Source organism: Mchenga conophoros, linkage group LG8 (genome assembly GCF_057382185.1).
Source record: "Mchenga conophoros isolate Kocher_MC1m ecotype Shallow Benthic linkage group LG8, M_conophoros_male_GT1.1, whole genome shotgun sequence".
Classification (NCBI taxonomy): domain Eukaryota; kingdom Metazoa; phylum Chordata; class Actinopteri; order Cichliformes; family Cichlidae; genus Mchenga; species Mchenga conophoros.
Window position 1 is genome coordinate 29,114,378 of NC_140533.1, and position 22,656 is coordinate 29,137,033.

Sequence of the window (22,656 nt, forward strand, 5' to 3'; positions counted from 1 at the left end):
GCCTCTCATTACCAAGATGGCTGCTGCTTGTTCCGTGAAGGATAAGTAGCCATCAGAGCTGGATTACTGCAGAAAACCCCAATTACAGGCAAGAGCCCCTCAGAAGCAGTGAAAGATGGGAGCTTTTCTCCCTCTCTCCTCTCTTTACCTCTGAAAGTAAAGAAGCCTTTGTGGCGCTGCTCTTCTCTGAGCCGCGGTCGTGTCACTTCACGTGGATTTATTCAAGAGAAACGTGCTTTTATATGTCTGCTGAGCCGCGATGGATCGAGCTGGCCGGGATGGTGTGTAAACCGAGGGGGAATCCATTTATCATTTATTTATTAAAGGCTAACCTTTAAGCAGACAGCTATGATAAAACAAATCTATTAAAAAGCAATAATTAGATCGGAACGTGGCAGTCGTGCACAGAAACGTGATGTTACGGTGCGGTCGCCGCAAGAAAATTAAAACCACTCGGGAGGATCTGTGTGTCGAGGATATCCACAGGAAATACATCTGGAAGATGTTTTACTTAAGTATTAGTTTGGGGAATTCAAAGGTTAGTTGGTGTTATTGCTGGATGGATTCAATAATCCTTCCCAAATTAACCTTATGGTCAGATGTAGGACAATGGAGGAAAAGCTCCAATCACGGCGCGAGGCAGTTTGCAAAACGGTGCTACAGAATGAGAAGCAAGGCAAAGAGCGAGGCGTATAAAATACTGTAATATAAAGATAAGATGTAATGGTTCAGATGGATGAGGGAGACCCATAAATGAATAAATGCATGTGCCTGAGAACTGTGGAGAGAGAACGATGAGGATGGAGGTGCTGAAGGGAGCTTGAATTCTCATTAGGATAGTGAGAGAGGCGGCTGCCAAGCTCCAGCCTCTGCAGCTCGAGAGGGGAGGGAGAGGCAGCTTTCTCTTTTTTTTATCTTTATGAAAATGCCCACCCCCACCGAGAGCAAAGATATTCCCAGAGAGGGTGCAGAGGGGGCGTCAGATGCATCTGTTGATTGCTCTTTGATTTTGGTGAAGGTGTCCCTGCCATGGGTGATGGCCTTTTTGGAAATATTGCATTTGAATCTGTTTAATTGCACATCTCTGTGTTTTTGTGATGCCCCTGGGCCCACATGCGTCTGCCGGGAGTCTCAGAAGCTTTAATAAATCGGTTACCCACCCACGAAGGATATTGATGGATACTAGGCAGAAGCTGGGGTTAAAGTGGGATTTGGCAGGTGGGGGAATCCTGGGATTGAGTGCAGCAGTGCAGTGTGGGAAAAAACCAGTCGTGCAACTTATTTTGAGAGGCTGTGATCAGCTGACCTGCACTACTGTTCCTATATTCACTATTAGCCGATGTTTCATGAACTGTGCGGATGATTTTTCCACCCGTAGTAACGATGACGTTAAAAAGTCACATTTCATGAGTGAATCTAATCGGCATCATCACCGTAAATATAAAGATGTCTGCTGTCTTTGGTGTAAGCTAACACCATAAACAGCACTACTGTGAACTTCACCACAGTACTGCAAACTAACCAATGAGCAGGCCTGCAGGGTTTTTATAGCAAGTTTAAATCAAGTTATTGTACTTACAGATATTTCCCCAAAGCAAAACTTCCCGTCCTCTTTCTCCATCCGTGTGCTCGCTGCTCTTCTGCAGCGCTAGCTAGAAGCTGACGTGCTGCGACCGTACTGCATCGTGTTTTCTCTCTAATCTCACGTTCACCCACCAACCTGTCACGGCAGATGGCCGCCATCCCACAGCCTCGAGAATCTTCCCATTTTAAGGGAATCTTTTTGTCCCCAAAGATCACTGGAATGTTGGGTTTTCTCTCTACATTAGGATTTATCACTGCTGCTAAACAAAGAAAACTCAACTGAAGGGAAAACGACAAGAAGCTCAAACTTGCAGTTTTTCTTTTCCTTTTCCTAAACCTAACAAACGCAGCTGTCTCCATTATTGTTTTCTGATGTAAACCAGCTTGATCCAAGACAAAAACAACACATTTACTAAATGAGTCTAAAAATAAAGATGACACGTGGGACATGAGAACCAGTCTCCGAGGTGTCCGTCTTTAACCTTCAGCATAATGTTAAAACCTGGATGTTACCATTCTAACCAAGTCTCTAGCTTCTTTCATGACATTCATTATATGACGCATATACTCTGTATGTGCAGATGTAAATCTAACCATCACGAGTGACGTTTCAGTGTTTTACACACACGTACATTTTGTCCACGTCGGTTTCATAACAGACACATAATCAGTTCATGTCCAATTTGGAGACGAGGCAAGGATTGATAAAAGATGAGTCAATTAACTCAAAATTAAGAAATTTTGGAAAGAGCTCAGACTTCCTATCGGATAATAAGACAATTATATTTCAGGAGTCAGATCTGACCTGAACTGGTGTCCCGAGGGCTAACCTGCTGTCCTTTCTGTTATTCTGCCCATTTATCGCTTCACGGCTTTAATTATCTGTTCTCCGGAAACTGGCAAGAGCCGAGAGATTCGCTTCTTTTATTTCAGTCGTTAAACTGGCTCTAAACTAGGCTCTTGGCTGCTTTAAAATGGTCTCTTAAACTCTTACTTTGAATCCTGCAGATGCTTTTTTTGTGTTCGTTTGCTCTTCAACTTTATCATCTTCATCCAGTCGTCTTCTTCTTTCATGGCCTTTCTGCTGCCGTTCCTTTCATTTAACACGAGACTCGGTCTGAAATTTCCTTCCTCTTTCTTTTCATATCTTCCAAAGTGTGTATTCAATGGGAGAGTATGTGTGGATGGATGGATGTGACTGGACAGGAATAGAAAATACCGGCACAGGGATCGTCGTTACCTTTTTTCTGACAACGTAGGCCTGTGACGAGACCGAGTGCGCAGATTTAGACGTGCTAACTAGCTGTGCGTGTTGGTACTGCCTTTGGGGGGTGATGTGAAAACTCGTGATTTCAGACTTCTACTTTTGTTTCTCTTTTTTAAAAACAAGGAAAATAGCGTAACAGCTCATTTAGTTCAGTATTGGACTAGAACAAAAGTTCGCTGAGGTCAGCCGTGCAGCTGTGGGAACTGTGTTTGCCATAACTTTGTCATTTAAATGTAAAATTATGCTAAAACTATAATGGTGGTAAAATCAGGACCCCAGCTTACGTTCAATTTTTGTGATGGAGTCACTCAAACAAAAACATCCATTAAGATGTTTTCAGTGATAGAAAGGATTCATGTTAGCATTCAGAGCAATGATATTGTCCACAGCCGACTGTTTGGATCAGGTGCATTCAGCTGATTAACCCCATACTCTATATATGCAGCGCTAAGACTCAAGTACCCTATATATAGACTTTGCAATGAAAACAGTCTTTGTTAGAAAACTGCATCAAATGTTACGCGTGCAGTTCTGTCATGAAGTGCAGTACCAATAATTTGAGTTTTATCATTTATTTTTATTCTCGAATCGATACAGTACCAAACCTGAGACATCATGCAAGTTGTTTGACATCCTTGGAAACGGTTTGGAGTATAAGCAGCAGCCTGAAGCCTTTGGCTCAAAAAACCAGTCGTGCACGCTCTGAGCACCGCCGCAAAGGCCTTTTCACACAGGAAACGTCACGTGCTGCGTTCTGAAATACTCTTTTCTATTGATCTCTGATAGAAGAGACAAACGTTTCCTGCTGCATCGAGCTAAGCACAGTGAAAATGCACCGGCCAGGAAGTGAGTGGCGTGGTCAGAAATCAACACAGCTCAGCTTTGACCGTGACTCAGTGTGATGTACATTCATGTGACCAATAGAAATACAGAATGCAGGTAGAACACGTGAACATGAGTGGCCATAAAGAATCGCAGAGGCAGAGGGCAAAGGTCTGCCTGAATCGGTGCTTCCTGTTTCTTATATCAAAGGTTACTAACTTAAGATACAGCAGTGGCCAAAGATATAGTCAAATTTAAGGAATAATTCAGGTGATTGGAAGAATTATCCTAAAATAAGACATAGCTGTGACCTTATTGGTCAGCAGTTTCATGTAGGATGCTGAGGTTTGGCTAAAAGCTGAAAACTGACAGCTGACACCACCTTTTTTATTTCTGTAGCAGCACAAAAGTCTTGAAGTCAAAAACTCCATGTTCAGAATGATGTCTTTAAATGTCTGCTTTTGACTGACGAATCATTCGAGAGGCAACTGCGATGAAGGTCTAATCCTGCAGAACGGCAGATGTTCTCGCCGTCGCTGCAGAACAGCTCGGTGCACTTTGATCATTTATAATTAAATTAAAGTTCAGTTTGTAAAGTTTCACACAGCATCACTGGCTTGATATCTGACAATACTTCACTGATGAGTTTCAATCTTAGCAGGTGTCTTAGGTACTAACACTGTAACACTGATCTCCTGTTGACTAATGGGACCAGTCGTGATTAATGTGAAGCTGCTGCTGCTTTGCTAATCGTTTGCAGCTTCAACTATAACAAGAGACATGGACCATAAAGAGAATCAGGACGACATGCTAAGTGACAGTCGCCCACTGGCTAACGTTTTAGCATCTATTGTGTGATTGGAAGCTAATTGTGATTCAGTGTCATCAGGAGGTGGAAACACGAGTTTAAGAGAATATGGAAATGCTGCAAATATCTGAGTGGGTGTGGATATTAAATACCGCCGTGATTATTCAATGATGCGATGAAGTACTTGGATTTTATGTGATATTTAACACTGAGATTTGCTAATATGTTAGTAAAAGCAGTTTTTGCCTTTGCGTGGGAGTGGGTTTCCACTTATAGTGTCATATTTTTAAGCAAAAATTCAAAATGTTCAGATGCGTAGATGTGATGGAGGTGCGCGCACACTTGTACACCCACTCTCAGCTCTACAGCCTGGTAGTCTGTTAGATCTAATTTCCATGCGTGGGAACAAAGCATCATATCGCATATCACATTGTGGACTCTTACATAACAACTCACACACATGCAGATGCATTATGTTTGTGCACATGTATATAATGGAACATGTAATTTCAGTCATTACAGTCGCTGTGGCATCAAAGCTCGGAGGAGCTCTCATCTGAAGACTCATTTGTGCACCCACAGCGTGGGGCTTCCCCGATTGGTCGGCTGACCAAACGCCACCTGAACTCCAGCAGGTCCCTGCAAATGTCACGTTTCGTTTCATTTACATTTAGAAATGCAGAAAAATGGATCAGCATTAGGCACAAAACTATGATTAAAGGCTTTGAGGATGTGTCTGCTCCTCATTTGAATCTGCAGCGCTCTTTACAGAAGCCTTTGAAGCCAGGAAAATAATGCAGTGTAATCACGTTGAGTAGTTGAGCAGCAGTAAGACCGGTCTGTGTTGAGACCGAGTGCTGCTGAACAGGAGACTATCCTTTCAGAGGAAATCATATCAGGGGAAATAAGAATTTATGGAGGGCTGATGCTGATATAACTGAGTAAAACCTGAGCTTTTAATAACAGCGTCAACAGGAGAGTTAAAGGGAAAGAGGACTATAGCCCCCCCTCCCCACTGCCAAAATAATATTTGTTACATTTGCATACATTTCAACAATCATTATGGAAAACATATATCCTTAGAATAATGGGCATCCAATACTGAATTGGACAGTAAATAATGATTTTAAAATACTGACGGCTTCACGTGCAGCTCTGCGGCGTGTGCAGGCTGGTGTGCTTCTGTAGTTACAGGAACATAGCTTTTCTTTTATGTCACATGATGTGATCCTGGTGCTTTTGCTTAGCTTAACCTCAACCTTGCTCTCGGGCAGTTTGCCAGGGCTGCAGTGACAGTTAGCATGTCTCAGTCTGAGGCCATGGTTCTTGGCCCGTGTGCTCCAGATTGGTCTTTATTCTTGAGGAGAGAGAGAGTGGAGCGGGGGGACTCGATCTATAGAGATGCAAACTCTGTTCCAGCTGAGGTGAAGATTACTGGCTGTTCTAGATAATCTACACTCAGTTCTGACCAGGAGATGCAAGTAGTGACTGAAAACACACCAAAGAGCACGAGTTATCTTCACGGGTGTGCGGACTCATCCTTGGGGATGGGTTTCGGACCAGAGCTGCTGCTCTCCACATCTAAATGAGCCACTTGGATGGTTGGGACACTGGATGAAATGCTTTCTGGGTGATGTGTTTTGGACATGTAAAACTGCATTGGCAGATTGTTGGGATCATTTTCACGGCGACAAATGAAGCTTTTGCCAATCAGAAGCTTTCCAGATGGTGCTGCATGCTGGATCACAACCTGATGCTACTTTTTCTCTTTTCACAACTCCAACAATTTTGACAGGATTCCCGATTATTTTAGAACCAACGTTTTCACATTTGGATTCATCAGACCTGTGGCCTCTGATCTTCAGTGCAGTTCTTGTGTAATTTTCATACATCAGCCTTTTCTCTCAGTTTCCCTTCCTTACAAATGAATTCTTTACAGTCAGCCTTCCACTGAGGCCATTTCTGATGAGGCTCAACAATAGATGTACCAGAGCTTTTTAAAAAAATACTAGAATCTGTCATGTATGTTATCATAGGTCGGCATTAAGTGATCCAACAAATAAAAACATTCCTCTGAGAATGGTCAGGTACAAGAACTGGACTAAAAGTGAGTGAAAAGCAGCCAACGTCTAAAGAAAAGCCTGAAAGACCTTCAGAAAACCTGGAGACTCAAAGTCCTGAAAGCAAAAGACGAAGGGGAACTCGAGACTTCTGCACAGCACTCTGTGCTGAATCATGAATTATATGAATGTGCTGTCGATATGTGTGAAAACAATGACAAGTGGCTTCTTGCTTTATCATTCTGCTTCCTCTCCAAACCTCAAACCTCGTTTCTGGAGCCCTGAAAGCGGCTCATGAACTCTGTGCCAACATTATTTTATGCCTCACTGTTAAACAGAAGGACAAACAGCGAGCTGCAGAGCAGAGTCCATATAACCCAGATCAGACTCGGTGTGTTTAAAGATCGCCCCCCCATCCTCGGCCTTCGCCAAGTCCCGCTCTGTTTTTAGCCCTCTCTGTGTATTTTGGGGAGTACATCGGGCAGAGAACATGTAGTCTCAGCACGTTTTCCCATCTCCTGGCTGTCGGATTTATAGACCTGCACACCGATAAAATACAGAGAGAAGGAGAAAGCGAGATTCTGGCTCTGTGGGAATTATCGCGCTTCTACGACAGCCTCCACTCTCCTGCTTCCTGGATGCTGGATGATAAAGCTCACAGCTGGTGTTCAGGTCAGCCCACAGATGTTGGATGGAGCTGAGGGTGGAGGGGTCAGCGAATTCGGGTCATGCTCTGCAAAATACACTTCTTTATGGAGCTAGCTTTGTCATGTTTAAACAGGGAAGGGTCTTTGCCAGAGCCACAAGATGGAAGCAGACCATTGCCTTAAAAAGCGGCGCGTACTACGAGTAGCTGTGTGAAACGACCAGGCAGTGAATGAAAAGCAAAAATAATTCTTTACCTTGGAAACAAGCACACATGCTCGTGCTACGTAGCATTTCATTTACAGGGGAGGAGGGGACGATTCGATTCTGTGATTTTGGCTTGACGCGGGGGCTGTGAGGGCGTCTTGATTATCATTTACAGTAATTTGCACAGACTTACCGACAATCATTTTGCTTTCTTCTGTCGGAAGATTAGAACTCAGCGGGCTCGTCTTGGTGTTAAATCTGCAAAAAGAAAGAACAAACTAGAATAATGTGGAACTGAAACAGTTGTAAAGAAAGTTAATCATCCGCAGCTGATCAAACCTGCATGTTCGGCTCTTCAGAGGATGAACAGGTGATTGTGTTATGCTCACTCTCTGGTGCTTATTCCTCACAGCGGGACGCCGTCTTCACTTCGACGAGCTGCCTTTCACACTTCAATAAAAAAATACTTCGTGCCTGTCATTGAAACTGTCTGCTTTGAAAATAATGTGCGTGATGGAGGAAGTGAGAGCCGAGCCTCGGGTCGGTCGCGCACGGGACGCAGCAGGCGGCTGGGCTGCGTCCCGACCAATCACAGGCTTCTCTTAGCGGAAGCGACAGGCCTCGCTCGCAGGAGTGAACCTGAGCGAGTCATTAGAGGGATGTCCAGAGCAATCTATCAAAACCTGCCTCCACCACACACACACACACACACCTTAACACACACACACCAGTGCATAGAAGCACTGAGACGCTGCTTCATTTCATTTATCTGAAGTGGCTTAAGTGTTGCAGGATCAGGTGTAATCAGTGCAGAAATCAGTTCATATCAGACTAATGTTTCCCGCTGCAGGCAGCAGAGGTGGGATGGAAGACGGGAGGCGGGAGGAGATGCGGCGAGTTATTGAGAAAAGTTTCTTTCCAGGTTTTTCTTTTTGTTATTTTCCGTGTGAGCTGCTTTTATTGTCAGGTGCTTTATTATTTCTCGCTTTCTGCTCCCTCTCCGCTACCTTGTTGTTATTTTTTCTTCTCGTGCTTTCACCAGAAACACAACCCCCCTCTCTCGATGTCATGTTTCAGCGTGAGGCACTGTTTGTTGATCGGTGTACTTGCTGTGCGGCACTGTGGTGGGCGTCTGTTGGGTTTCAGTGCGCTATATAAATAAACTGTCTTGACAAACTTAGCGTCATTTTCTAGAGACGCTGAACAGCGCCGATCCGAACCCAACCTGAAATAAACCCACATTTATGTGAGCCAAACACTGAGGAGCTCTCAGAGTGCACAGTTTCACAGTCGGCTCTCCCACACTCGGCTCTGTATGTCACTGTGGCCATCCCCTTATGGCCACCTGCTGTTCAGGTTTTGTACTTATCATCAGAAGAAAGCTGGCTTTTAAATGGAGCTTAAAACTGCCCTAAGTATGTCGTTTGAAACTGTATTTTCTGCTGTTGGATCTGTATGATGTCACAGAGTGCAGATACCCCGGAAGCCACACCCACCTGCTGGTCAGATTTCATGCTAAGCTACTCCAGTAGATTCCCAGACTAACAACACGGAACTGGAAATGAGCAATGACTCCTTTAAACTGCTGTTGTCACGCAGCGTTCACACGGTGTGGTTGTGTAGATGCATTTATGTGGTTGTGTAGATGCATTTATGTGGTTGTGTAGATGCATTTATGTGGTTGTGTAGATGCATTTATGTGGTTGTGTAGATGCATTTATGTCGCCACTATCTGAGCAGTCCACGTTCACACGTGTTTCCACCCACAGATCACAGCACTGATGATTTCCCATCATAAGGCCATAAAGCCTAAGTGGCTGATAATAAATATCGGATGAGTGATGCTTAACCCACACCGCCTCACTATTTAGCCTGTTACCATGGTGATGCAGGAGTTCTACAGGGATGGAGGAGGAGGAGGGAAGGAAGAAGGCACATGAAAGGGAAATGTTGTGACTGGGAGCACCGGGGAGCAGAGCCTGAGTCACGTCCATATAGTTATCTAAAGGGCAGTTCCACTTTTTAAAGTCATAATTACTTTGCAGCAGCACTTTCTGATATTAAGCATGTCGGAGCCATTTTTTATTAGAAAGCTGTGATGCCATCAGTTACGCAGACGTTTGGTTCGTAGTTTCTGCCTCCTTTTAGAGCAGCTGCTGGGTTTTCAGTTAACCGATGAATGAAAGTGAACACGTTGGAACTGTTGTCATCTTGACCTCACTTTCGTCCTGCGGTCTGCAGCTACTAAACCACCGCATGTGGATTTGCTGAGAATAATCTTATTTTTTAATGCTTTACATTCTTTCATCTGTTTCCTTCCTACTGCCCAGCTGTTTATTTGTAGTTTTATATTATCTCAGGGCTTCACACACTGCTGTTCTGTCAGATGGCGTTGTGCAGATACACACAGGGTGCCTTGATCCACGAGCCACAGCAGTATTGGATGCTGGGAGGTAAGAGTCGTGTTTTAAGCAGTTGCAGCTTTGCAGGTTGGAGGCGGTGCTTATGGAGTAAGCAGTGTATTTGTCAATGAGGAAACAGATTTTCACCCTCCCCGCTGTTTATTTTGTTATCACCTGCTATATGCTAATTGCTAATGGTGCAGTGGCACAGTTTAAAGCAGGGGTCTCAAACTCCAGTCCTCAACGTGTCCTGAAACTTTTCCATGTGTCCCTGGTGCAACACACCTAAATAAAATCAGTAGGTCATTAGCAAGAGTATAGAGCTTGACTGCATGCTGAAGTGGCAACCCCTAACCCTACTCAAGTAAATTTAAGTGTTTGGAAAAATGTTCTTCTGAAATCTTTTATTGCACCATGTTCATTCACTCATGAGCTGCTGTAACATGAATCAAATGGCTGAGCTGCCAACTCAGCATTCAGTCAAGTTCTATAGAGTCTTGCTAATGACCTACTAATTGTATTCAGATGTGTTGCAACAGGGACACATGGAAAAGTTTTAGGACACCTTGAGGACTGGCGTTCGAGACGCCTGGTTTAAAGGAAAGAAATTCCATAAAGTAAAAATTAAAATCAACAATAGACCAGTGAAAAGAACTGAAATCAGTGGTAAAATCACTAAAGTGAATAAAAACAGGAGCTATGGAAGACACAGCTAAAGAGACATCTCTATAAGAGAAGAAGTCATAGTTTTGTTAATAAGTAGTAAAGGCAAAAACAGCTTTGCCAGTATTGGTGGAGATTGGGGGAAGCAATTCGCAACAGCCTAATGATCAGAGGTCACTGAAAGCAACTGTGGAAGAAATAACCACTGGTTACACAAAGTGTGGGATCAGAGAAACTTTTGGTTTCAAAGCATCGCTTCAAGTGTGCGCACAGCTTTAAAAGCAAACATTAAAGCCCTAAAATCCATTCCAAACCTAAACTGAAGCCAGTTTAATATAATGAGCTTTGCAGCAAATAGTCCAGCCCAAGTTGACGTGATTACACGTTATCAAACAGGTTTGTCCAGCGTGCCACGGGGCCATCACTCAAACATCATGATTGTGTTCACGAAGAGATTGTGGTTAAATATGTTCCTTTGCAACATTTGCATCATGCTGAAGTGCACTGGGTGAGGAGTAAACCCGTCCTGGGATGATGTCGACTGACCCGCGTCACCACGAGTGCTGGAGTCGTAATAACGCAGTGTAGTTCTAAAATAATTAGACACAGTACTCGTTACATTACTTTCATGTTCGCTCTGTGATGCCTGTAGAGAACTCAAACATTACTCTGAGTTTCTCCATCACTGCGTGCTTTCAGTAGATGCTTGCAGAGCCGAAGTTGTGTTTGCAGGATTTTATTTTATTTTTTGATTTTATTTTTATTTTTAAACCCTTATGGTCCCACATGTGGCAAATGTTGTAGTCCTTTGCATTTAACCCTTTCACTCAGTGAAGCAGCGGGCAGCTACCTTGCTCAAGTGTACCTCAGGCACCTCCCTTTTAGTTCACGTGAAACTCGGTCGACCCGTCACTACATGCCAAAGTCACAGAATAAAAACATGCTTCCAAATGTGACCGGGAGGAACCGCGCTGTACGGTTTCTCATATCGTTGTTCCCAGAGGATGTGAGTTTGTGGTTTTTTATTTCCAGCTGATCTGTGTGATATTTAGTAAGAGAAACACAGAGGGAGCCTCTGCTTCAGAGATGAATTGTGCATGTGTGCGCTGCATGCATGACTCCAGTATAACAGATGGGAGCAGCGGCGCCGCACTTTGTTCTGAGAATCAATCCTTCCTCTTAAAGGTCAACAATAATTGCAAAAACAGTGGAGGCATGAAGGCCTAATGAATGCTTAGAGAGCTTCGTAACACATCACAGCTATTATACATCAAACCGGCTGCACGGGCCCGCTTATCTGCCGCTCGCTCCCACGTTGAGGCTGCGCTGTCACTGAGCAGAGGAGATAATGGTAATTTTAACATTTATCCTTCCTCCTCGGCTTCGCCACTAAATCTTTTCAAAAAGTTCACTGATATAGGTCCTGATATTTACAAGAATATCATCGGGGAAAAGTGTACGTACAGCGGAGCACCTTGTTCTGTGCAGCTAGCAGCATATGTACTGTGACGCAGTTAGTGCTGCCTCACAACTGCAGGCTCGGTGCGCTCCATGACAGACCCCTGTCACATGATGGGGGTCTGCTGTGTTACTGTTACTGATGTCAACTGAGAGGCTTCATATGGGAGGAGGTTGGAAGTCAGCGAACTCTCAGATCAGGAGTTGTTTTACCCTGATCTTGATTTTCTCCAACCTAAGCAGAGAATTTAAGGTGGACGTTTTTGCTTTTCTGTATTATCTGTCACATATTTGTTTCGTTCCAGTCGTGGATGATCGTCTTTCAAATACTGACTTCAGTGCATGTACAAGTAATCCAAGAGGTGAACTCGGACTGCTCTAAACACTGTGTCAAGGTTTTTTCTAGTCTAGGCGCTGTGTGATGTCAGAAAGAGCGCAGATGCCTTTTCCGTCTGCTGTTTAAGCTTTGTGTGTGCACGGAGCAGGTAATCAGACATCTGGGTTAAAGGGAAGGTGGCCTTAAAGGAAGAGGAGATGTGAGTCAGTCAAAGCTCCTGTAGTGGAGTCCATAGAGCGAATCTAAGCAGAATGAGTCCGTTTAAACTTACTGTAATATAATGGATAGAAAATAAGAAAATGACAATACTTGCCTTTTGGAAAGCTCTTCCAAATGATATCATGTCAATCAAGTAAAAGCTTGTCTTATTTTTAATATACCTGTATATATTTTACTTGTAGTTTTGATGTGAGTACTTCCTGTATTTGCACTTGTGTTTGACAGTGGATGGATGGAGCAGATCTGACATTTTGTGCTCTCAGAAAAAAAGCGTCACAGTCTGAAGCTGTCACATTTATCCTTCGCTTTGACGTGATCTCCCGCGGGAATATGTTTAAAAATGTTCTTAGAGTTCGACTTGAACTAAAAATCGATCCTGTTGGCGTGCCGGCCCATTCTCATCCCGCTGATTAATGCCGTTTTGTCAAATCGTGCCACGTATGCACCGTGGCGCGCAGAGTTATGGCATTAAGGAGAGGGAGCGCTGGCTTCCAGCGTGTCATTTCTCCAAAAGAACGACTGTGTTTGGAACCAAAGCACAATCTTTTAGCAGCACTTGGACACGACCGGTGTTTCAAAAGTTCAGTAAAATGTGAGTAAAAAGTTATTTAAATCACAGATGCCATGAAGTCTGCACCCTGGACACCAGCCCATCACCAGTTTATTCTCTGACAGACAACCTGCGGATGGACCCGTGTTGTTTGTTTTGTTTGTTTTTTAGGGGGGGGGGTGTTGCAGGAACTGCAGGAACTGATGCTGAAGTCTGGACTCCACCTTTTCCCATCCTTCCTTTCACTACCTTGTTACCACTCTTTCATTCTCCAAAAGATGATTCTGTTCATCTGGACGTAGCGTTTTGTGGGAGAAACGTTTCGTCACTCATCCAGGTGACTTCTTCAGTCTTAATTATGCTAATTCTCATGATCATTGATCAACAACCACTGATCAAAGACCAATGACCACTGAGTCCCATTCACAGAGAGTTGGGGAATGGCTGCAATCACCGCATTGTAAGATGGTGACAGATGTACCCTTAGGCCCCCTCCTCGATTCAGAGATGGTCTTTCCCTTTTCATGTAAACGGCCTCCTTGACTCCGCCCTCAAACCAGCGTTCCTCCCTGTCCAGGATGTTACATCCTCATCATTGAAAGAGTGTCCACTGGCCTGTAGGTGTGAATAGACTGCAGAGTCCTGGCCTGACGAGGTGGCTCTGCTGTGTTGTGGCGTCCGCTTCACCAGAGGTTGTTTGGTTTCCCCGATGTATAAAACCTGCCAATCCTCCTGGCAGTTAACAGTGTACACTATGTTACTCTGTTTGGTCGGGGGACCCGATCCTTGGGGTGGACCAATTTTTGGTGCAGCGTGTTTTGGGCTTTAAAAGCCACAGAGACCCGGTGTTTAGAAAAAAATGCGTCACCATCTTACAATGCTGTGATTACAGCCATTCCCCAACTCTCTGTGAATGGGACTCATGGCCATGGATCAGTGGGTTTTGGTCAGTGGTCATGAGAATTTGCATAATTAAGATTAAGGAACTGACCTTAATCAGTTCATAATGACTGGTTTCAGTCATTATGCAAATGTCCTGTTTATAAGATTGAAACCTGCAGTCAGCTGAGACTGAAGACGTCACTGAGTGACGAAATGTTTCTCCCACGAAACGCTACGTCCAGATGAACAGAATCAACTTTTGGAGATTTACTTCCCTGGATGATTGAGCATCAGGACACTCGTTCATTCTTCCCCTTTTTCATACATCGCCTTCCTCGCTCTCTCGTTGTCTCTCTCTCCCTTTGTGATGTCATTCAGACTGATCCTCTCTCGCTCGCCCTCCCTCCCTTCGTTGGCAGACTAGTTGTTGGTCTCCGCTCAGCCATATTAGTTGAATTAACATCACTAAGAGCACATACAGCAATAACTTCGCGGTGTCACCATGGCAACACACACACACACAGTGGAATGTGGACGCACTTACAGCAACAAGGATGCAAATGATTCCTCACAATCACAACCGTCACGTGTTTGTGAGTCACAAACACTTCTTTGTGCGTGCATGAGTAAAAACCTGCATCGAGCACACGCACGGACCCCCACCATATTAGCTGCGTGTGCGAGTACATTACAGCGTGTAAGTGTATTATGAGTTTGCCTCCAGTGTCTGCCAGCGCTGTCATTCGCTGCTTTGTGCGCCGGCTCGAAATCCCATTTCAGAGCATCAGCAGGGGGGAGTAAATGACGGAAGTGGAACTGAAACAGGAAACCGACCCGAACGCCGGCGCCTCTGACCTCGGCGTTCACTTTAGCTTTAGCAGCAGTTAACATTCGGGGGGCAAACGGCCCCTCTCTTAATGGACCGAACTGCTAATGTGTCCTCTGGTACCGCTGAGACAAAGAAACACAATCCAGTGAATTCCAGTTTGAGCGATAGATCAGTGAGTTTGGAGGGTCATTAGATGCAGAAACACTGCACACTGCACAGTCGGGTATTATTCTGTGCAAATGCAAATGAGCTCAGCCGTGTAGGTGCTCAGATGGGAGACTTTTGCTGCATTCATAAATGACTTATCTACTCGGAGGTGTGGATTCAGGTGGGAAAGTGCTCCAAATTAGGAAAGTTTGGAGACGTTTATACTTTCACACTGCCTTTCTGTAAGACTTTAAACTTTTCCTTAGTTCCTTATCGGTATTTCACTTAAATTCACTTTGGATTTAACTGAAAACATCTGCTTAGATCAGCTTGTTCTGTCCATCCTGCTTATTTGGTTTGCTCACCCTTCACTCTTTATTGTGTCTCTCTGCTTCTGGTCAACTTCTGAAGTTGGTAAAGATGGAGTCACTGTTTGGTTCAGCACGGTTAACACAAACATTGGGCTTATTTTACCCGATGCCCCCCAAAACACATTTTCCATCAAAACATAATGAAGGACAACAATACATGGCAAATTTAACAAACTGAAGCATTCTTCCTATAGTTCCCCCATACAATGAAAAATGTATCATGATCCGATAAAAAGGCTCCAAAATGAGTTTAAAAAGAAAGTGAATCATTAAGAAAAACTAAATAATGAAGCTGGGAACATGTCCTTTGGTCCATGTGAGTCTCGTCCAGTGAAGACACAACTTAAAAAAAAAAAAAACCATGAACGCATATTTATTCATCGAGTGGATGAAAATCACCGTCGTCGGTTTTTTGGGGTTAAGTGGGTACATTTTCGAGCATCTCCTCCGCTCGTGTTCACATCCTGACATGCTCTGTTTCATCCTGAAACTACTTCCTGTGTCTCGTCATGTCTCCCTCTGCGTTCTAACATCCAGCATGTCGAAGTCGGCCGCTAATGAATCTCTCAAGGGGAGAGGTGAGGCAGTGTGTGCGTGTACCACGCTTTGTGCTAACATCAGCAAAGCCAGTCAATGCTAATGGACAATATCATCATGCTTAAGTGTGATTGGATAAGGGGTGAGGCAAGAGAGGGTGTGTGTGTGTGTGTGTGTGTGTGTGTGATATACTCAAGGCCTGTTTAGTGCTAAAACTCCCTTTATATCCTCCTCCCCCCTCTCTCTCTCTCACGCACAGCCTCCTCTCCTGAATCCTTAATGAGCCCTGCTGTGGGAGGCTCCAGACTGAGGCTGTTGGTATTTTAAAACACTGGTACAGGATCAGAAACACGCTGCCTCCCTTCACTAATAAAAGCCGAGGATGTTGAGCGTTTCAAGGCTGGCAGACACACTCGAGAGCTTTGAGCGTAACAGCTGCTCTGAGCTGATGTGAGTCTCACGACTGGAAACAACACCAAACTTCTGGTTCAGCGTTCGGAAACGAGGAGAGCGGCCGGTCCCCCCGTGGTATCACCCACCCCACTGGAAAATAAGATTCAAACAGTCGTTGTTAACCATGTCATGGTGACACTGAGTAATGCCGCACTTTCAGATCTTTTCTTGTATGAAATGTCAGAAGGTAAGATTGGAAACATTTTCCAGGGTGTCTGGAAAATGTCATGTTTTATTAAACCAACAGTCCAAACTCAAAGATTTCAGTTTCAGCAATGTGAAATGGAAAAGATGTTCACATTTTGGAAAAAACAGCCTCAGGAGATCTTGACGTTAGCTGAGTGCTGCACGACCAATGGGACAGTGCACTTAGTATCATTATGCATTTAAATACTTTGTAATCGGTTGGGTAGTTTAATCTGCAGTAATGGATCCTATTCTATGAAATTAAACTTTTAAAGCGTGGTTGTTCTGTGAGGACCACGCACCTCTGAAACACAGAGAAACCAGGCCTTCAGCTTCATTAGCAGTCTAAGGAGCTTGGAAAGAAAAGCGTCTGGACTTCTTTAAGTTGCTTGAAGACGTTTCACCTCTCATCCGAGAAGCTTCTTCAGTTCTAAGGTCAAATGGTGGCGACTGATTCAAACCCAGTGGGAGTTTCCTCCCCACAGAGGGACAAAGGACCCCCTGATAATCCTCTACCTAATCGCCTGAGCCAAGGCGTGAAAGCGGGTGTGGGTCCCAATCAGCCAGAGTTTCGGGTGAGCTCATTGTGAAACCTGGCCCCACCCTATCATGTGATTTCCTGAGGTCAGATGGCCCAGGATGTGAGTGGGCGTTAAGGCGTCTGGGAAGGGATCTCAAAACTGGATTATAGATGGCAGACAGTTGGTGTCGTAAGCCCCGCCTCTGTTCAAAGATGGTTGCTCACAGTGGACAATGATGGCTTCTTTCACTCCTCTTTCAACCCATCTGTCCTCTCTGTCCAAAATGTGAACATTGGCCTCCTCGGAAGAGTGACCTTTGACCTTAGATGCAGATGGACTGCCGAGACTTGTCCCGCGTGCCATTCGCTTGTTTGTACTAACTGTGTGCTGATGAATTTATTATGCGTGCCTTTATAGTTTTTTGCGTGACAAGAATATTATTTGAATCTCAGATAATTTGGTACAGATTTAGAAGCTGTGTTGATTTCAGAGGGAACATTTTGTTCTTCAGCTTCGTTGCGGTGGAACGATTATGTCGAGTTTTCTGAGGAAAACTCTGGTTGTGTCCCAAACATGTGACACTAGTGTGGGAAATTCACAGAAAAAAACACACGAGGATCTTTTTCCCGAACACAGATCATCTCGTTGTTTTGTCATAACTGGATTATCGAGGTTTTGGCAGGAAACACGTGCTGAATATTTAACAGCGAATGAAATATTGACGGGGCCTAGAGGCTGTGGATCTGCTGCTGCCTCCTCCTGTTTTACTTACTGCGAGTGTGTGAAACAGCCTGAACGGGTTGTGCAAAAATGCCGCGTTAATCAGTGCGTCCATCTCATTTTTTACAGCTGCAGAAAGGGCAGGTAACCAGGCGTGCTCAGTGCAGCCCCGACGCCCAGGAGTGACCGTGCCGCTTGTTGTGCTGCGATCGTTCACATCTCAATTAACCTCGTCAGGTGAAAGTAGCTTGTATATCTTGGAGTGCGGAAAGGGCAAGCACCTCGAGTGTGAGGTTATAGAGTCTGCTGTTGTTATTAATGAAGGGAATGAGAGAAGAGAGGAGAGAAGGAAGTAAGGAAGAGAAGGGAGAGACGAGGATGGAGGACTTTCTGCAGTAAGGGCAGAAGAATATTTATTTTCTTCTCCTTCATTGAACAGCTGCACAGACGCTCCGTTTAGTATCTGCTGCAAAAATTCAGCATATCTGCTTCCAAAGACCGTTACAGAATATCCAGATTTCCCCTTCAAGTCGGTGCAAAGCGTCGAGGACGGAGTGTGTAAGTTATTGTCAGCTGAGTTACCTGTTATCCCCAAAAAGTACCAGGAGTTCTTCTATTTCTGTCAGTCAGCTTTTAAAAACAGTCTCCAAATTTTTGAAGTAGCACAGATTCTCATTTCCTTCAAATCCAAAGGCAGCTTTTAATAGAGTTTTAAAAGCATTCACAAAGCCATTTGTCAAAGGCTGAAATATTAATTTCCATCTCAATAGAGGACCGTACAGGATGAGGCCTTAATCCAAGAACTGAAGAGTTGTCCTTTCGAAGCAGAGTCACTCAACGTCTAGGTCATTCACAAGGTTGCACAGCAACGCACACGGCGGTAAAGACTTTCATTCGGGAGCTTGGGTTATATATAGACGATGGCTGCTGTGACTAGCATTGTTCATTCGTTTGTGTACTTGCATTTTGAAACTTCAGCTTTAGCTTTTGGGCATCATTAGCATTTTTCCCTTCACCAGCCTGTGCTAGTTAGACAAACACCGTGGTGATAAAACCTTCCTGAAAGGTTTAAAAAGTTCTCATCTGAAGGAATCGTTTTGTTAAAGTGAATAAAATAAACTTCGAGGGGCGCGCGGAGATGTTTGTGCGATGATGCTCGTTTCTAGACGGATCCTGAATTTAAAAGGTTTGGTATAAACCAACAATCACAGGAGGCTGAAACTGCATTTAAACTTTAAAGGACATTAAAGGAAGCGGCACTTGTACGCCGGCTGGATGGTTGTGAGAGATGATCAATGAACTTTCCTTTTCCCAACTTGGACGCCTACTATCAGTTACCCTTGTTTGTCTTTTCTGTCGTATTTCAGGAGAACCTATTCTGATGGTTCTCAAACCAGACCTTTACTGCAGGGGTGTCAACGTTAACGCGCTAACGCGTCATCACGATTGAAATTTTTAACCCATCTGGAGTACAGAATGGACAGACTTTGGACAAACTGCCTGAAATGCGTGGACAAAGACATTTCAGGCAGTTTGAGTCATTCTGCACTCCAGACGGTTAATTGCATTAAAAACTTTAATTGCGTTAACTGTGTTGACAGATTAATACACGTTAATGCGTTAGCATTGACAGCCTTACTTTATTGATATACCGATTTGTCAAACTCGTCATTAATGAGAAGTCAACGTTATAGGCAGAAGAGTTAAAGCACATGTGCAGAGGAGAAATGGGTTTGCACTGCAAGGATGTCCAGTTTAATCCGTCCCTCCACCAATTTCATAACTGCAGACTTGTTGCCCTCTGGCCGTCGTTTTAGAGTAACTGTGATGAAGACCAAAAGACTCCAGGTTTCTTTTACCCCTATTGCAACCCGCCTCTTCCATGGTGAATAACTAATTTTATCATTGTTTTGTTTATTTTTATTGTTGCTCTTGCTGCTGAACTAATTTCAGCTTTTGGGACAATAAAGTACTGAACTGAAACTGAATTGAAATAACTCAACTGAGTGAGAGACAGTGTAGACCCAAAGTTGGCCACCGATCTGTCACAGGGCTCACACAGCTCACACACAGTTGTACACTCTGCATCGGAAGAAAACTTCTTTCTACGTCGAAAAATTCCACTTCCGACGTGAGCAAACACCTAGCACGCTGCCACAGGAATGTTAAACCTCAGATGGACCCACTCCTGCTAAACAGGTTAAACTAGACGTAAGAGCGACAGCACTTAGTGCCGCTGAACTGAAGAAGCTCGTCGCTGCCTATATCGTCGAGGACATGTTGCCGATTTCCACTGTTGACTCTGAATCATTCCGACGCATCGTAGAAAAAATACCAACTAAAAGTGGTGTCAAGCTGCCCCAGAGAAAGTCATTTGTAGGACACCTTGAGAGAGAATATGACAAAATGAACTCTAACTTGAAGGCTACACTCGAAGAGGCAGAGTTTGTTTCCACCACTGCTGACATCTGGGCGGTAAATAATAAAAGTTTTATGGGTGTAACAGTTCACTGGATTAATTCCACATTACACCGCAACAAGGCTGCCCTAGCATGCAAGAGAATTAGAGGCAGCCATACCTATGATGTAATCGGAGCAGAGCTTGAAGAAATCCATTCATCATATGGACTACAAGGCAAAGTTGTTGCCACTGTAACGGATAGTGTATCCAATTTTGCCAAAGCATTCAGAGTATGTCAGCCCTGAATCTGAAAATGAAGAAGGTGATGACGAAGAACTGACCTTTACTGATGTCATAGAAGCTCTTTCAACCACATCTGGTGATGCACAGTTCAGCCTCCCTCCACACTACAGATGTGCATCGCACACAATTAACTTGATTTCAACAAGCGATGTTGACAAACATCTAAACTCCTGTGCAGACACCAAGGCTGCATATAGGAGTAGCACTGCAAAATATTCTGCTCTTTGGACTAAAGCAAGTCGATCAACATTAGCCTCTGAACAGGTGGAGGAAGTCAGCCAGAGGAAACCTAATGGTACTGACATCCACAAGGTGGAATTCCCTGTATGAGGCCATTTCTAGAATCATCACAATTCCCTTGAATGAACTTAATCCCCTGTGTGTAAAACTGGGAATCAAGTGCCTTAATGAAAGGGAGTACCAGTTCTTGAAAGAGTACTGTACTGTGATGAAGCCCTGACAGTGGCTCTGGACATCTTACAAGGGGATGAGTGCACCTACGGGGCTTTAAGGCCAACACTCACAAGCCTGAGGTCAAAGACGCTTGCCCTGAAAGATGACCTCTATGATGCCTTCCAGATGTCATTGTAAAGGTAAGATTATTATTAAGTGCTTTGGGTGGATTTGTTAAATTTATTATACCATTCACAGTGGGTGGATGTTAGACTTAGTTTTAAGCAGCGGGTACAATTATTAAAATGATAGAATAAAAGACCAAGTATTCACCCCTTGTTAAATATCAGGGACATTGATCATCATTAATCATGAATATTAATCATAATATCAACAAAACCAAAATTAAATCTCATACAGTATAGACACGCCCCAGAAAATGTGACAGTATAGAAAATACAGATGGTTTAGAGCTGTAAAGCCCACAAAATAATGACGATAGGTAATTGTATAGTAAAATAATTTTATTCTTAGATGCATCATATTGTATGTTACAGGCCATCAAGACTCGTTTTGATGCTGTTCTGGACAGCCAAGAAGTACTTCTCGCAGCAGCCACTTGTCCCAAGTTTAAACTTCGTTGGCTGAGAGATGAGCGCAGGAGAGAGTATGTGAAGGAGCTCCTGATAACAGAGTGTCGTAAAGCTGTTCCTGCAACTGACAACACTAACGTGTCCCAAATGGCAGCCAGCCCAGCCGAAATGGACTTTTTTGAATTTCAGAACCAGCCCACAGAAAGCTTCTCAGCAGAAAAAGAAGTAACTGACTTTTTAAGGTCAGACTATGAGTTTGAGATTCTGAATCAGTTCCCAAATCTCAAAAAGATGTACATGAAATACAAAGTCCAACTCCGTCCAGTGCACCAGTGGAACTGCTGTTCAGTTTAGGTGGATTGGTGCTTTCCCCAAAAAGGAACAGAGTGTCTGATAGAAGGTTTGAGAAGCTTCTGCTGATGCGATATAACCACAGTTTCAGTCCAAAAGAAAACAATAAAACAGGTCTTTTTCAGGGTTGCCACAAACTGAGACTGGATTAAAAGGCTAAATGTAGCATGCAATAGCTTTTTCTGTTTTGGTAATCTCAATATTACTCCTCTCTGCACTTTACCAACTGTTAAAAGATGTTATTGTTAATTCTATTTATTTTATTTATTAATTTTTTGCTGTATTTATATGAAAGGATGTGTGTGTGTACACAAAAATAATTTATGTTATATGGTGGATTCTGCAGAAATACAGTTTAAGCCTTTATTTTCTTAAAATCTGGTGTAATGTGCAGAAATATGTTTAAATGTTAAACAAATTCATTAAAGTCAAAGACTGTTGAATTTAATGTAATGTTTGTTTGATGCAGTTTTTATAAAGTTCAGATTAAAAGTAATAAACAATTCTTTAAAAACACACTTTTCTGTTTGACTCACTTTTATAAGATGGATTATGCAGAATTGGCCCAAAAGGTCCATCGCTTTATCACGCATTCAGGTGTCATGTTTTTGAAAAGTAACTAATTAATTTTGAAAATAAGTAATCAGTAAAGTAACGGGATTACTTTTTGGGGGAAGTAATCAGTAACTAATTACTTTTCTCAAGTAACTTGACCAACACTGCCCTGGACTTTGTTGATTTGAGGTGAAGGTGCTCACCGCTGCCCCCCCTGCGTCACCCTATTAACAATTCAACGTCACATTGATGCAAAGCCTCGTCAGAATGATGTGAAGTTTGTGTCCAGAACACTTTCACAGATTCCGACTTACTGTAATAGAAAACTCGATTTCGGACCGGAGGCAGCCGACAGGTATCGACAGGCCAAGCGGAATGCGGCTCGGGCAGTG

At 43.6% G+C, this 22,656-nt stretch overlaps 1 protein-coding gene and 1 pseudogene across 2 annotated transcripts in view; both read left to right on the top strand.

The window, feature by feature from the left end:
• Positions 1–21,861, top strand: part of LOC146569162 (uncharacterized) — a 61,012-nt pseudogene extending 39,151 nt beyond the window's left edge.
• The window catches only part of grid1b (glutamate receptor, ionotropic, delta 1b), a 618,013-nt gene that overhangs the window by 75,137 nt on the left and 520,220 nt on the right, over positions 1–22,656 (top strand). The window lies entirely within an intron of this gene.